The sequence below is a fragment of the Canis lupus genome, chromosome 21, assembly GCF_003254725.2.
Source record: "Canis lupus dingo isolate Sandy chromosome 21, ASM325472v2, whole genome shotgun sequence".
NCBI classification, from domain to species: domain Eukaryota; kingdom Metazoa; phylum Chordata; class Mammalia; order Carnivora; family Canidae; genus Canis; species Canis lupus.
This window is the reverse complement of record NC_064263.1, coordinates 3,093,791-3,106,516: the sequence shown is the minus strand read 5'-3', so window position 1 is coordinate 3,106,516 and position 12,726 is coordinate 3,093,791.

The window sequence follows — 12,726 nt, the reverse complement described above, 5'->3', positions numbered from 1 at the left end:
GCATTTTCAATGATATTTGTTGAGTACCTTTTATAAGCCTGGCATTGTTCTAGGTACTGTTGATACAGAGGTGAACAAAGAAGGACCAAAGATAAACACATAAGGTGATAAAAATAGATTATGCTAATTATAAATGTATATATATATCAGAATATATAGATATAACTGAACATTTATGATAAATGATTTATAAATTATCAAAAAATAAATATAAAAATATTGAGTGGTGTTTCCTGAAAAAGAATACCAAACAACCTTTTGATAAAGTTGACTTTATTGCTTACCATGGATAAGACTATTATTGCCTTAGCAGAATTCTGGTGGCTCTCAGAGGAAAAAGAAAAAAAAAAAATTGCGTTTTCTTAAGGTCTACATTAAAGTTAGGCTTTCATTGTAAGAGCTTACTATGGGCTGGTTATAGTCTATGATATAATATTTTAGAATTGGTGGACAGAGGAATGAGAGAGTTTGAGGAAGAATTTTCAGTGAGACTCAGAAGGAAATGGTCATTTGGCACTACCTGTTTTAAAATTGAGTATTTGAATTTCCATCTTTTCCTTCCTTCTCTCTTTCCTTCCCTTCTTTCTTCCTTCTTCCTTCCTTCCTTCCTTTTTTCTTTCGTTTTCTCTCAAGTTTTTATTTTAACTCCAGGTAGTTAATATCAGTGTTATATTAGTTTTACGTCTACAATATAATAATTCAACACTTCCATATATCACCGTGTATTCATCAAGGCAAGTATCATCACCTATTTTACTCATCTTCCCCAACCACCTCTCCTTTGGTAACCATTAGTTTGTTCTCTATAATTAAAAGTATGTTTCTTAATCTCTCTCTCTCTCTCTCTCTCTCTCTCTCTCTCTCCCTCCCTCTCTCTTATTTTCCCCTTTACTTGTTTGTTTCTTAAGTTTCATACATGAGGGCATTCTATGGTATTATTTTTGTCTGACTTATTTCACTAAGCATTATATTCTGGTTTCATCCATATTGTTACAAATGGTAAGATTTCATTTTTTATGGCTGAATAATACTGCATTGTGTTTATCCATTCATCAAGTGATGGACACTTCGTCTGCTTCCACATCTTGGATATTGTAAATAATACCGAGATAAATATAGGTGTGCATGTATCCCTTTGAATTACTGTTCTTGTACTCTTTGGGTAAATACCCAGTAGTGTGATTGCTACATCATAAAGTAGTTCTTTTTTAACATTTGAGGAACCTCTATACTGTTTCACAGTGGCTGTTCCCGTTTGTATTCCCACAAATAGTGCATGAGGTTTCCTTTCTCTCCATCCTTATCAACACCTGCTGTTTCTTCTGTTGTTGATTTTAGCCATTATGCCAGATGTGAGGTGATATCTCATTGTGGTTTTGATTTGCATTTCCCTGATGAATGATGTTGAACATCTTTTCTGTTGGCTACTGTATGTCTTCTTTAGAGAAATGTCTGTTTACATCTTCTGCTCGTTTTTAAATTGGATCATTTGGGGTTTGGGGATGATGAATTGTATAAATTCTTTATATATTTTGGATATGCCATTTGAAAATATCTTCCCCCATTCTACAGGTTGCCTTTTAGTTTTGTTGGTCATTTCCTTCATTGTGAAGAAGCTTTGTATTTTGATGTAGTCCGAATAGTTTATTTTTCTTTCATTTTCCCTTGCCTCCGGTGACAGATCTACAAAGAAGTTGCTACAGCTGATGTCAAAGAAGTTACTGCCTGTGTTCTAAGATTTTTATGGTTTCAGATCTCACATTTAGGTATTTAATCCATTTTGAATTTATTTTTGTTTCAATCTTTTGCATGTTGCTGTCCAGTTTTCTCAACACCATTTGTTGAAGAGACTGTTTCTTTTTTTTATAATAAATTTATTTTTTATTGGTGTTCAATTTACCAACATACAGAATAACACCCAGTGCTCATCCCGTCAAGTGCCCCCCTCAGTGCCCATCACCCATTCACCCCCACCCCCTGCCCTCCTCCCCTTCCACCACCCCTAGTTCGTTTCCCAGAGTCAGGAGTCTTTATGTTCTGTCCCCTTTTTGATATTTCCCACACATTTCTTCTCCCTTCCCTTATATTCCCTTTCACTATTATTTATATTCCCCAAATGAATGAGAACATATAATGTTTGTCCTTCTCCGATTGACTTATTTCACTCAGCATAACACCCTCCAGTTCCATCCATGTTGGAGCAAATGGAGGGTATTTGTCGTTTCTAATGGCTGAGTAATATTCCATTGTATACATAAACCACATCTTCTTTTTCTTTTTCTCCCATTGGATATCCTTTCCGGCTTTGTCAAAGATTAACTGACCATATAATTGTGGGTTTATTTCTTGGTTTCTGTTCTGTTCTGTTGGTCTATGCATCTACTTTTGTGCTAGGACTGTACTATTTTCATTACTAAAGCTTTGTGAAATAACTTGAAGTCTAGAATTGTGATGCCTCCAACTTTGCTTTTCTTGTTCAAGATTGCTTAGGCCACTCCAGGTCTTTTGTGGTTCTATACAAATTTCAGGATTGTTTGTTCTCATTTTGTGAAAAATGTGTTGGTATTTTGATAGGGATTGCATTAAATCTGTAGTTTGCTTTAGATATTATAGACATTTTAACAATATTTGATCTTCTAATCCATATGCGTGGAATGTCTTTGCATTTCTTTGTGTCATCTTCAATTTCTTTCAATAGCATTTTATAGTTTTCAGAGTACAAGTCTTTCATCTCTTTGGTTAGGTTTATTCCTTGTTGTCTTATTATTTTGGGTGCAATTATAAATTGGATTGTTTTCTTATCTTTTGTCTATTTATTATTATTGAATAGAAATGCAACAGATTCCTGTATGTCAATTTGGTATCCTTTACTGAAATCACTTGTCAATTCTAGCATTTTTTGGTGGAGTCTTTAAGGGTTTTCTATATACAGTAGCATGTCATAACAGTCAAATTTTTACTTGTTCTTTACCAATTTGGATGTCTTTTATTTCTTTTTTGTTCTCTGATTGCTGTGACTAGGACTTTCAGACTTTCAGTAATACGTTGAATAAATGTGGTGAGAGTGGACATCCTTGTTTTGTTCCCGACCTTATAAGAAAAGCTCTCATTTTTTTCCCCATTAAGGATGATGTTGGGTGTGGGTTTTTCATATTTAGCCATAATACTTATGTTGGATTTTAAAGTAATAAATTTGCTTTCTACTATTCTTTTTTTTTAAAGTTATAGCCTCATAAGAAATTATCATACAATGACTTTGCTACAATAAAATTAATTTCTAGTTCTGTACTTATGTGAACATCACCTCAATTGACTGAAAGGAATGGAGGAATTAAAGGCATAATTTTTTGTAATGGATTGAGTTGAAGTAGTCTACCTTTAATGAGAAATAACAAAAGCTGAAATTAAAGTTCACAGAAGACTTCAAGTATCCATAACTCTGACACATAGAGATTAGAATTGGTGCTATGTATTGGTGATGTAAACCATTATAAATGCACATTTGGGTGTATATTGAGCAATTTTGCTGGAGGATGTCAAAAAGGAACATACTAAACTTGATATCTATGGATTTTGTATTCCCACTCTTAAGGAAAGTGCATGTCTACTTAAACAACCAATTTAATAATTAAAAAAAGAATGACTCAGGGAGCCTTTGGCTCAGGACATGATTTCGGAGTCCACGGATGAGTACTGCATTGGGATCCCCACAGGAAGCCTGCTTCTCTCTCTGCCTGTGTCTCTGCCTCTTCTCTATGTCTCTCATGATAAATAAAATCTTTAAAAATTTTTTTTAAAATTAAAAATTGACTAAACAATTGAATTAAATAATTTTTAATAAATAGTTACTGCCATGTTCCAAAAGTTTTCTATGTTTGTGTTCAGACATGGGCTTAATGAGTATAAAAAATAGGAATGCTTCCTGCTAACTTGCATCTCATAAAGCATAGATGAGACCTAGAGACAAGATTAGAATGCTTACAAAATTAATTATTATTACATTTGCTTCTCTCGATTGAGTCCTTCCCAAAAACCAGCCACTGGTAGATGTCCTATATATATTACCTCACTGAATCATATAACAATCCTGCAAGATAATTGTCCTCATTTATGTACGAGAAACTAAGGTTCTGTGAGTTTAATGAGGTCATTTAGCCAACACATTAAAGTGCTTCAATAAGGTAGAAATAATGATTTTGTCAAAGCTGCTGAGAATCCAAGCAGGATTAATGCATATAAATGATTGAAAAGTATTTGATAAACTTGAAAATAAGCCAAACCATTCGTGAACTTGTTAAGAACGGTGCTTTACAGTCAACGTAGTAGTCATTCATGGACTTAAATAGAAAGATGTCACAAGGGAATGAAAATCTGATAAGAGAAAACAGAATGGGTCATGAAGAATTAGAAACAGTAAACACAAACAACTTTTGTGGAGATTGTCTGAAAAATGGAAACAGATAATTGATCAATTGTTAGAGGTATCTAAAGTAAATGGCCAAGGGAGTATTTTACAAGATTTAATAAAATTAAGAACGATTTTGTTTATGCTAAACGTAACACGTGTAATACAGGATATAAACAATGTTGCAAAAAGAAAGAAGATAAATCAAGAGTGAGATTTTTGAGTGACAAGACACATGTAATATGTATAATAACTAAAAGTTTGGACTTAGGCAGAAGAAGGGAAAAAAAGAAAAAGCTAAATAAATAGGGATAATGAACAACCAAATGAAGGTATTTTTATGAATAATTAGGTCATATGTATATATATATATATATGTATATATATACAAATTCATTGACTGAAAGCAAGATAATGGGGGGATGTTAAAAGGATACTCTTTTACCAGAATGAGAAAGTTAACCTATTGGAGCAACATAGTATTTTCAGTTCAGAGAGCTCAGTTGAAATCTGTGATTTTAAACTTGAAACAAGAAATCTGTGGTCAGTATAGTTGTGTATTTCTACAGATATATTCATCTGATTTGGTGTAGGTCTAGTTGTTGTATTCCCCAACCTAGAATAATTAGTTTATTCTTATTTTCATTTTTTAAAGATTTTATTTATTTATTCATGAGAGACACACAGAGGCAGAAAAGCATGTAGGCAGAGGGAGAAGCAGGCTCCCTACAGGGAACCTCATGTGGAACTCGATCCCAGGACCCCAGGATCACCACCTGAGCTAAACACAGATGCTCAACTGCTGAGCCACTCAGGTGCTGCAAGATCTGAGTTATGGCTGAGTAATATCTCATTGTTTATAAATACAAAATCTTTTTTATCCATTCATCTATCCATGGACACTTGCTTAGTTTGCTTCCATATCTTGGCTATTATAAATAATGCTGCAATAAACATAGGGGTGCATGTATTTTTTCAAATTAGTGTTTTAATTTTCTCTGAGTGAATACCCAGCAGTGGAATTACTGAATTATGTATCATACATTTTATTATTATTATTATTACTGAATTATGTTGTATTTCTATTTTTAATTTTTTGAGAAACCTCTGTACATTTCCACAGTGGTGGCACTGATTTATATTCCTTCCAACAGTGCACAAAGGTTCTCTTTACTCCACATCCTTACCAATGTTTGTCTTTTTTTTTTTAAGGTTGTGTTTATTTATTTATTTGAGAGAGAGAGGGAGAGAGAGAGCATGAGAGGAGTGAGGGGCAAAGGGAGAGGTAGACTGCCAGCTGGGCAGGGACCCCAATCTACAGCTCCCTCCTGGAACTCCAGGATCATGACCTGAGTGGAAGGCAGACGCTTAACTGACTGAGCCACCCAGGTTCCTCTAGTCTTGTCTTTTTGATATTAGCTATTCTAACTGGTGTGAGGTGATTATCGACACTAAAATAAAATATTTTGCTCAGCAAAAGAAATAATCGACAAAAGGCAAACTAGTGAATCAGAGAGGTATTTATAATTGATATACCTGATAAGAGATTAATATCCAAAAATGTATGAAGAATTTACATAACTCAGCAGTAAAAACCCAAACATTCAATTAAAATGGGCAGGGTCCTGTAGAGACAATTCTTCCAAAAAGACACAGATGACCGAGAGGCACAGGAAAAAGTGTTCAACATCACTCATCATCAGGGAAATGCAAGTCAAGACTACAATGAGATATCACTCCACATCAGTTAAAATGGTCGTTCTTTAATTAAACAGCTTTACAAAGCTCAGAAATAAAATAATATTACTTATTTAATTTTATTTTTACTTTTTAAAAATATTTTATTTATTTATTCATGAGAGACAGAGAGAGGCACAGACATAGGGAGAAGGAGAAGCAGGTTCCCTGCAGGGAGCATGATGTGGGACTCAATCCCAGGACCTTGGGATCACCACCTGAGCCAAACGCAAATGCTCAACCACTGAACTACCCAGGCACCCTATTTTTTTTTAAGTTTGGAACAAAATGTATAATATTTCTAACTACAAAGTTCAGAGAAAATGAACTTGATTATTTAAAAGATTTGTCTACAATATGCAAAATAATATGCAAAAACACTTAAAAACATTCACTTATTTAACTGACTTATTGGTCAAATTGGCCTTGTTTATCCATATTGTTATCACTTATTGGATAGCAGTTTGACATTGAGAAAACTAAAAAAGGAGTATGTTTTAATTAGCTTAACATGTGAGGTTTGCAGTTATCTTTGCATGTTGTAGGGGACAGAAGATAATTGCTAAACCACACCTGTGAATACAAGATGCATAAGGAAAGAAAACTGGAATCCCAATTCTTAAGTAAAAGATGATAATCCACATATCCTCTGAATATTGTTTCCATACTACTTAGTCTGAGGAACAAAACACTGCAGACAGCTTTCAATTGTTATAATTAAAAATACAAAACAACAAGGTATATAAAGTAATCATGGGATCAATAAAATTTTATTATTTTAATTAAAGTCTCAGAAGCCCAGACTGTAACTGCCAGGTTTTCAAAATGAATTTTTTTTAGTTCCTTTCTCTCTTCTTACCTGCCCCTTTTTAAACCAAATATGTCACACAGTGTACTCCAGAGGATAGTTCATTAAGTTGTGAAAGGAAAAGAAATGCTTGAGAGAGCTTAATGCAGAGTTGTTTGCAAATAGCCCAATGAATCACTGAAACATTTATGGCAAAAAAAGAAGTGGATTACAATTAGTTAATTAACCAATTCATTAATTCCTTAAGAAAAGAAAGCATATTTCAAATAGAGATAACTGTATATTGAAGATATATCAAATATTCGGAGTAGATAATGTATCTACATCCCTTTGTTTCCTCAGACCCTACCACTCTCCTTAGATCATACAAGCTTCACGTTACCTCATTGTCTTTGGAATTTCATGTCTGTGTGGATTCCTCTATTAAATTCGATTTTCTCCTGTTAATCTGTCAATTTGATTCTAACTGGAAGGACCTTGTAGATCAGAGGAAGGTCTTCCTTCCCAACACTACTCAAACCTGTCTTCTCTGACCCTGTTCGTCTTACTTCTAAGGTCAATTATTTATGATACCAATGGTTTTCCCACTCTTTGGTCTTACTCATGCATTAGTAACCACTCTATTCTATTTCAATAACATGTTTTAGGTCTTTTTCTGCCATTTGGTCACCAATAATTTTATGTAATTGACAGGTAACCATATATATATATATAACCATATATATATATATAATATATATATTATATATATACACACACCATATGCATATATAATATATCACATGGTATAATGGCATAATATATACCATTATATATAATATGCACTATATATATAATGTATACAATGTGTTGATTTGGCACAGGTATATATTTCAACATAATTACCACCATAGAGTTAGCTAATATCTCTATTCACTCACATGATAATTTCTTCTTTGTGTTGAGAACAATTAAGATCTTGTCTCTTAGCAACTTTGAAGTCTATAATATAGTATGTTTGATATAAAGTACGATATGTAAGTACTGCTCAGCACTGCAGTCATGTCTTGATTAGAATCTAATTGTCATGTTTTCAGTAGCCTTATATAGACATTCGTATGGCAAGGACTAATCTCTTCTACTGATAGCCAACAGGGACTTGATTCCTATTAACATGCTTCAAGGGTGAACATAAGTCTTCCCTCAGTTGAGTTGTGACTGCAGTGCTGGGCAGTACTTACATGACGTCTTTGTCAGAGTCCCTGAGCAAGATGAACCTAGAAGCAGCACCTGAATTCCTGCTCCACAGAACCTATGAAGTAATAAATGTTTATTAGTTCAAGCCACTAAATTTTATGGAAATGTATTATGTAGCAATTGGTAATTAGAATACCCTTTTTTATAATAAATTTATTTTTTATTGGTGTTCAATTTGCCAACATACAGAATAACACCCAGAGCTCATCCCGTCAAGTGCCCCTCTCAGTGCCCGTCACCCATTCACCCCCACCCCCCGCCCTCCTCCCCTTCCACCACCCCTAGTTCGTTTCCCAGAGTCAGGAGTCTTTATGTTCTGTCTCCCTTTCTGATATTTCACACACATTTCTTCTCCCTTCCCTTCTATTCCCTTTCACTATTATCTATATTCCCCAAATGAATGAGAACATATAATGTTTGTCCTTCTCCAATTGACTTACTTCACTCAGCATAATACCCTCCAGTTCCATCCACGTTGAAGCAAATGGTGGGTATTTGTCATTTCTAATGGCCGAGGAATATTCCATTGTATACATAAACCACATCTTCTTTATCCATTGATCTTTCGATGGACACCGAGGTTCCTTCCACAGTTTGGCTATCGTGGCCATTGCTGCTATAAACATCAGGGTGCAGGTGTCCCGGCATTCATTGCATCTGTATCTTTGGGGTAAATCCCCAGCTGTGCAGTTGCTGGGTCATAGGGCCGGTCTATTTTTAACTATTTGAGGAACCTCCACACAGTTTTCCATAGTGGCTGCACCAGTTCACGTTCCCACCAACAGTGTAAGAGGGTTCCCTTTTCTCCGCATCCTCTCCAACATTTGTGATCTCCTGCCTTGTGAATTTTCCCCATTCTCACTGGTGTGAGGTGGTCTCTCATTGTGGTTTTGATTTGTATTTCCCTGATGACAAGTGATGCGGAGCATTTTCTCATGTGCGTGTTGGCCATGTCTATGTCTTCCTCTGTGAGATTTCTCTTCATGTCTTTTGCCCATTTCATGATTGGATTGTTTGTTTCTTTGGTGTTGAGTTTAATAAGTTCTTTATAGATCTTGGAAACTAGCCCTTTATCTGATACGTCATTTGCAAATATCTTCTCCCATTCTGTAGGTTGTCTTTTAGATTTGTTGACTGTATCCGTTGCTGTGCAAAAGCTTCTTATCTTGATGAAGTCCCAATAGTTCATTTTTGCTTTTGTTTCTTTTGCCTTTGTGGATGTATCCTGCAAGAAGTTACTGTGGCCGAGTTCAAAAAGGGTGTTGCCTGTGTTCTCCTCTAGGATTTTGATGGAATCTTGTCTCACATTTAGATCTTTCATCCATTTTGAGTTTATAGTATACCCTTATTTTGAGATACCAAAGTGGCTTTAATTGCTCTATTTTTTTTCCCCTTAGGTACAATCTTATGGTTTACTCATTTGATTCTGACATAAGACTAGGAATGGTCTACACCAACCAGATCAAGTATCAAATTTACAATAAGAGCATCACAAGAAACAAGTAATGAAAGTAATGACAAGTAATGATTTTGGAAAACCAACCTCAGAAAGCCATAGAGAAAGAAACAAAGAGCTAAAAATTCTGTCATTTTAAAAGTTGAATTTTTTTTTCTACTAAGAATCTTATAATGTGGTCCCTACAGATTCTATAATTTGACTTTTTCTTATAGATCTCTGTAGAAGTTAATGTGTACAATTATCAGTTTCAGTGGAAAAGGAGTTTAGGTGCTTTAATGGAAGGGGCTGTGTGTTAGCTTACTAGGGCTACCATAATAAAATACAACATAAATTTACTTTGCCTAGTTTAGGAAGCCAGAATCCAAAATCAAGGTGTTAGCAGGTGTGATTTCTTCTGAGGCCTATCTCCCTTATCCTGTGGATGGCTGCCTTCTCATTGTGTCCTTACATGTCTGTCCCTCAACTCTGAATGCACCTATCTGATGTCTTCTTCTCTATGAGTCCCAATCTTCTCTTGCAAATACACCAGCCATATTGGTTTAGGGCCCAACACAATTACCTTGTTATACTTACTTAGTCTCTTTAAATGTCCTCTCTCCAAATACAGTTGTAATCTGAGATACCAAGGCTTAGGGCTTAAAAATAGGAATGGGATGGGGCACAGGGCACAGTTCAGCCTATAGCAGAGTAGTAGTCTTCTCTCTCTCTCCCTCTCTCTCTCTCTCTCTTTCTTTGTCTTCTCTTTTTTTTTAATTATTAGGTCACACCTAGTCATCCAGTTCATATGTTGACTATGTTTCTGTGAAGGGGGAAGGATTTGTATACTACTTTAGACTTACAGATTTAATTTGTTTTACTTGTCAATTATCTTTACAGTGTGATGATTTAGTGAAAGATCAATTTATCAATACATTGTCAGAGAACCAAGTTTGTTCAAAGTACATACTCAAACATTGTAGGTAGTACAAATATATTGCTCTCTCTTCCTATACAATCTCTACTGGAATGTTTGATAAAATCAAGACCCTGATACAGTTTTTAAAAAGTATTTTAATGTTTTCATATGTCTATATATACCACACAGCTGCTCAAAACAAATACGTGCATTTATTTCCTGTTTTTATTTGGTATGAAGTATAATAAGAATATAAACCAAAAGAAAAATTATATTGCTTTACTTTTGGTAAATTGTATGTGTTTCATTCTGTTTATTTTGATTTAGGCTTTGAAATGGTTTGAGAAGTTGAAGAGACTCGATTTCAGATCTTGGCTTGACTGTTTACTAGCTCTATAGTTTTTAGTAAGGAACTTCATTTCTTCAAGCATCAGTGTGTTCATCTTTAAAAGAGGAGAAAATCATGTCAAACTTCTAGGAGTTATAAATGAATAAAAGTTGTGACTATACTGAAAAATGAATGAGTGTAGAAAATGTTAAGCACAGAAATTGCTGGAAATAAAAAAATTGCTATATTGATAAGGATTTTTTAAAAATTATTTTGTAAAATAATTTGACATGTACTACAGGAACTTATAAGAATGTTTGGTGACAAAATGAGTGAAAGAATAAAAGGCCTTTTACCCCTACTTTCCCAATAGAATTCCTGAAGCATTTTCTGTTCTCCAGGAAATATTGTCTTGATATGCTAAGTAGAGGAGCAATGTGTTTAAGAGTCATTAATCTCAATTAACTTTATTTTCCACCAGAAAGTTGTTCAAATGACCTTATCTATGCAAATTAGGCCTAATTACTCCCAGTAAAGGAGCTAAGTCCAATTATCTGATATCTTGGAGTTCCGCCAGTGTGTTTTGTCCCAAATATTTCAAACCTTCAGAAACTCATTTAGCATCTCTTTTAACAAAATGCCCCTTATGGTGCCCAGAATCTATAGAACTGGTGATATAACTTAATTTGTAGTGTACTGCATTTTGCCTTATCACCATATCTTAATCATGGTCTCACTTTAAGCTAACGTGGTATATTCAGAGGTCCTGTCAAAAGTAGTAACATAAGCTTAGCTTCAAAATGAACCTAATAGAAAGAAAAGCATGAATGTGAATTTTTATAAAAGAAAATAAAGTTTTAGAATTTTAAAACAAACATAATTAATGTTTCTATCATCTTTGCTGATCTCTAGCATTATTGCACCTAGGCCTGATCTAGGGACAAACACTGAGGTCTTTAAGTCTTCATGTGTACTGATTGTGTGTACTTTTTGATATTAGATGTATACCTTTTGTACATGCATGATTGTGAGTCTTTATGTTTGTGTAGGAGGTAGAAAATAAAAATTAAGGTTGTAGCTGCCAAAAATAGATATTCACGGTTTTACACCCAGATCTATTAGGTACCAATAGTATGAATTTTAACTAGTTGGGTTGTTTTCCATCTTTGTTCTTGGAATAATATGCCTACTATTCAGTTAGAATTAAGTGGGGGTAGTTCATGAAAGTGCTTAGCATAGTGTTTTATAAATGAAGCATTTGAGTAAGACAAGCCATTATTATTGCTGTGTTTGTTGACATTCTTCTCAGGGTCAGTAAGTACATAAATTTGTTCTGTGAAGCACATCATGAAGTGACATACTATTGCTGATTTATTTAGAATTCACCAAATACAAACACACAAAATACATCAACTTTCAGGATCATTTGATATTTTTAAGAACACAGATAAAACAAAACCAACAAAAATAAACACCTCTCAATTTTTGTAAGCGAAGATTTTGGCATTTCTTTTATGAAATGTTGACAATTGCTGTGTGTCTAAGCCAAAATATAATTTTGGATGAAAGGATTTTGGCCTCCTCAACATTTTTCTCCTAGACCTAAGGACTGCTCAGAAATTGTATAAGAGATGCCAAAATGCTTTATAATCAGCTTATATTTCACTGCCCTAAAAATAATACTGTCGCTGAGATTAATTACAATGAAATAGACTTCTGGAGAAGTTGTACTTTCTTGGATAAAACTGAAATTACAAAAACTCTTAAAAGCTTTTAAATCTCTGCCATTTATTTAGATTATCAGGTTATATTGTCCCTTGAGACAGTAAAATATTAAACTTTTTTTTTAATTCTTGTA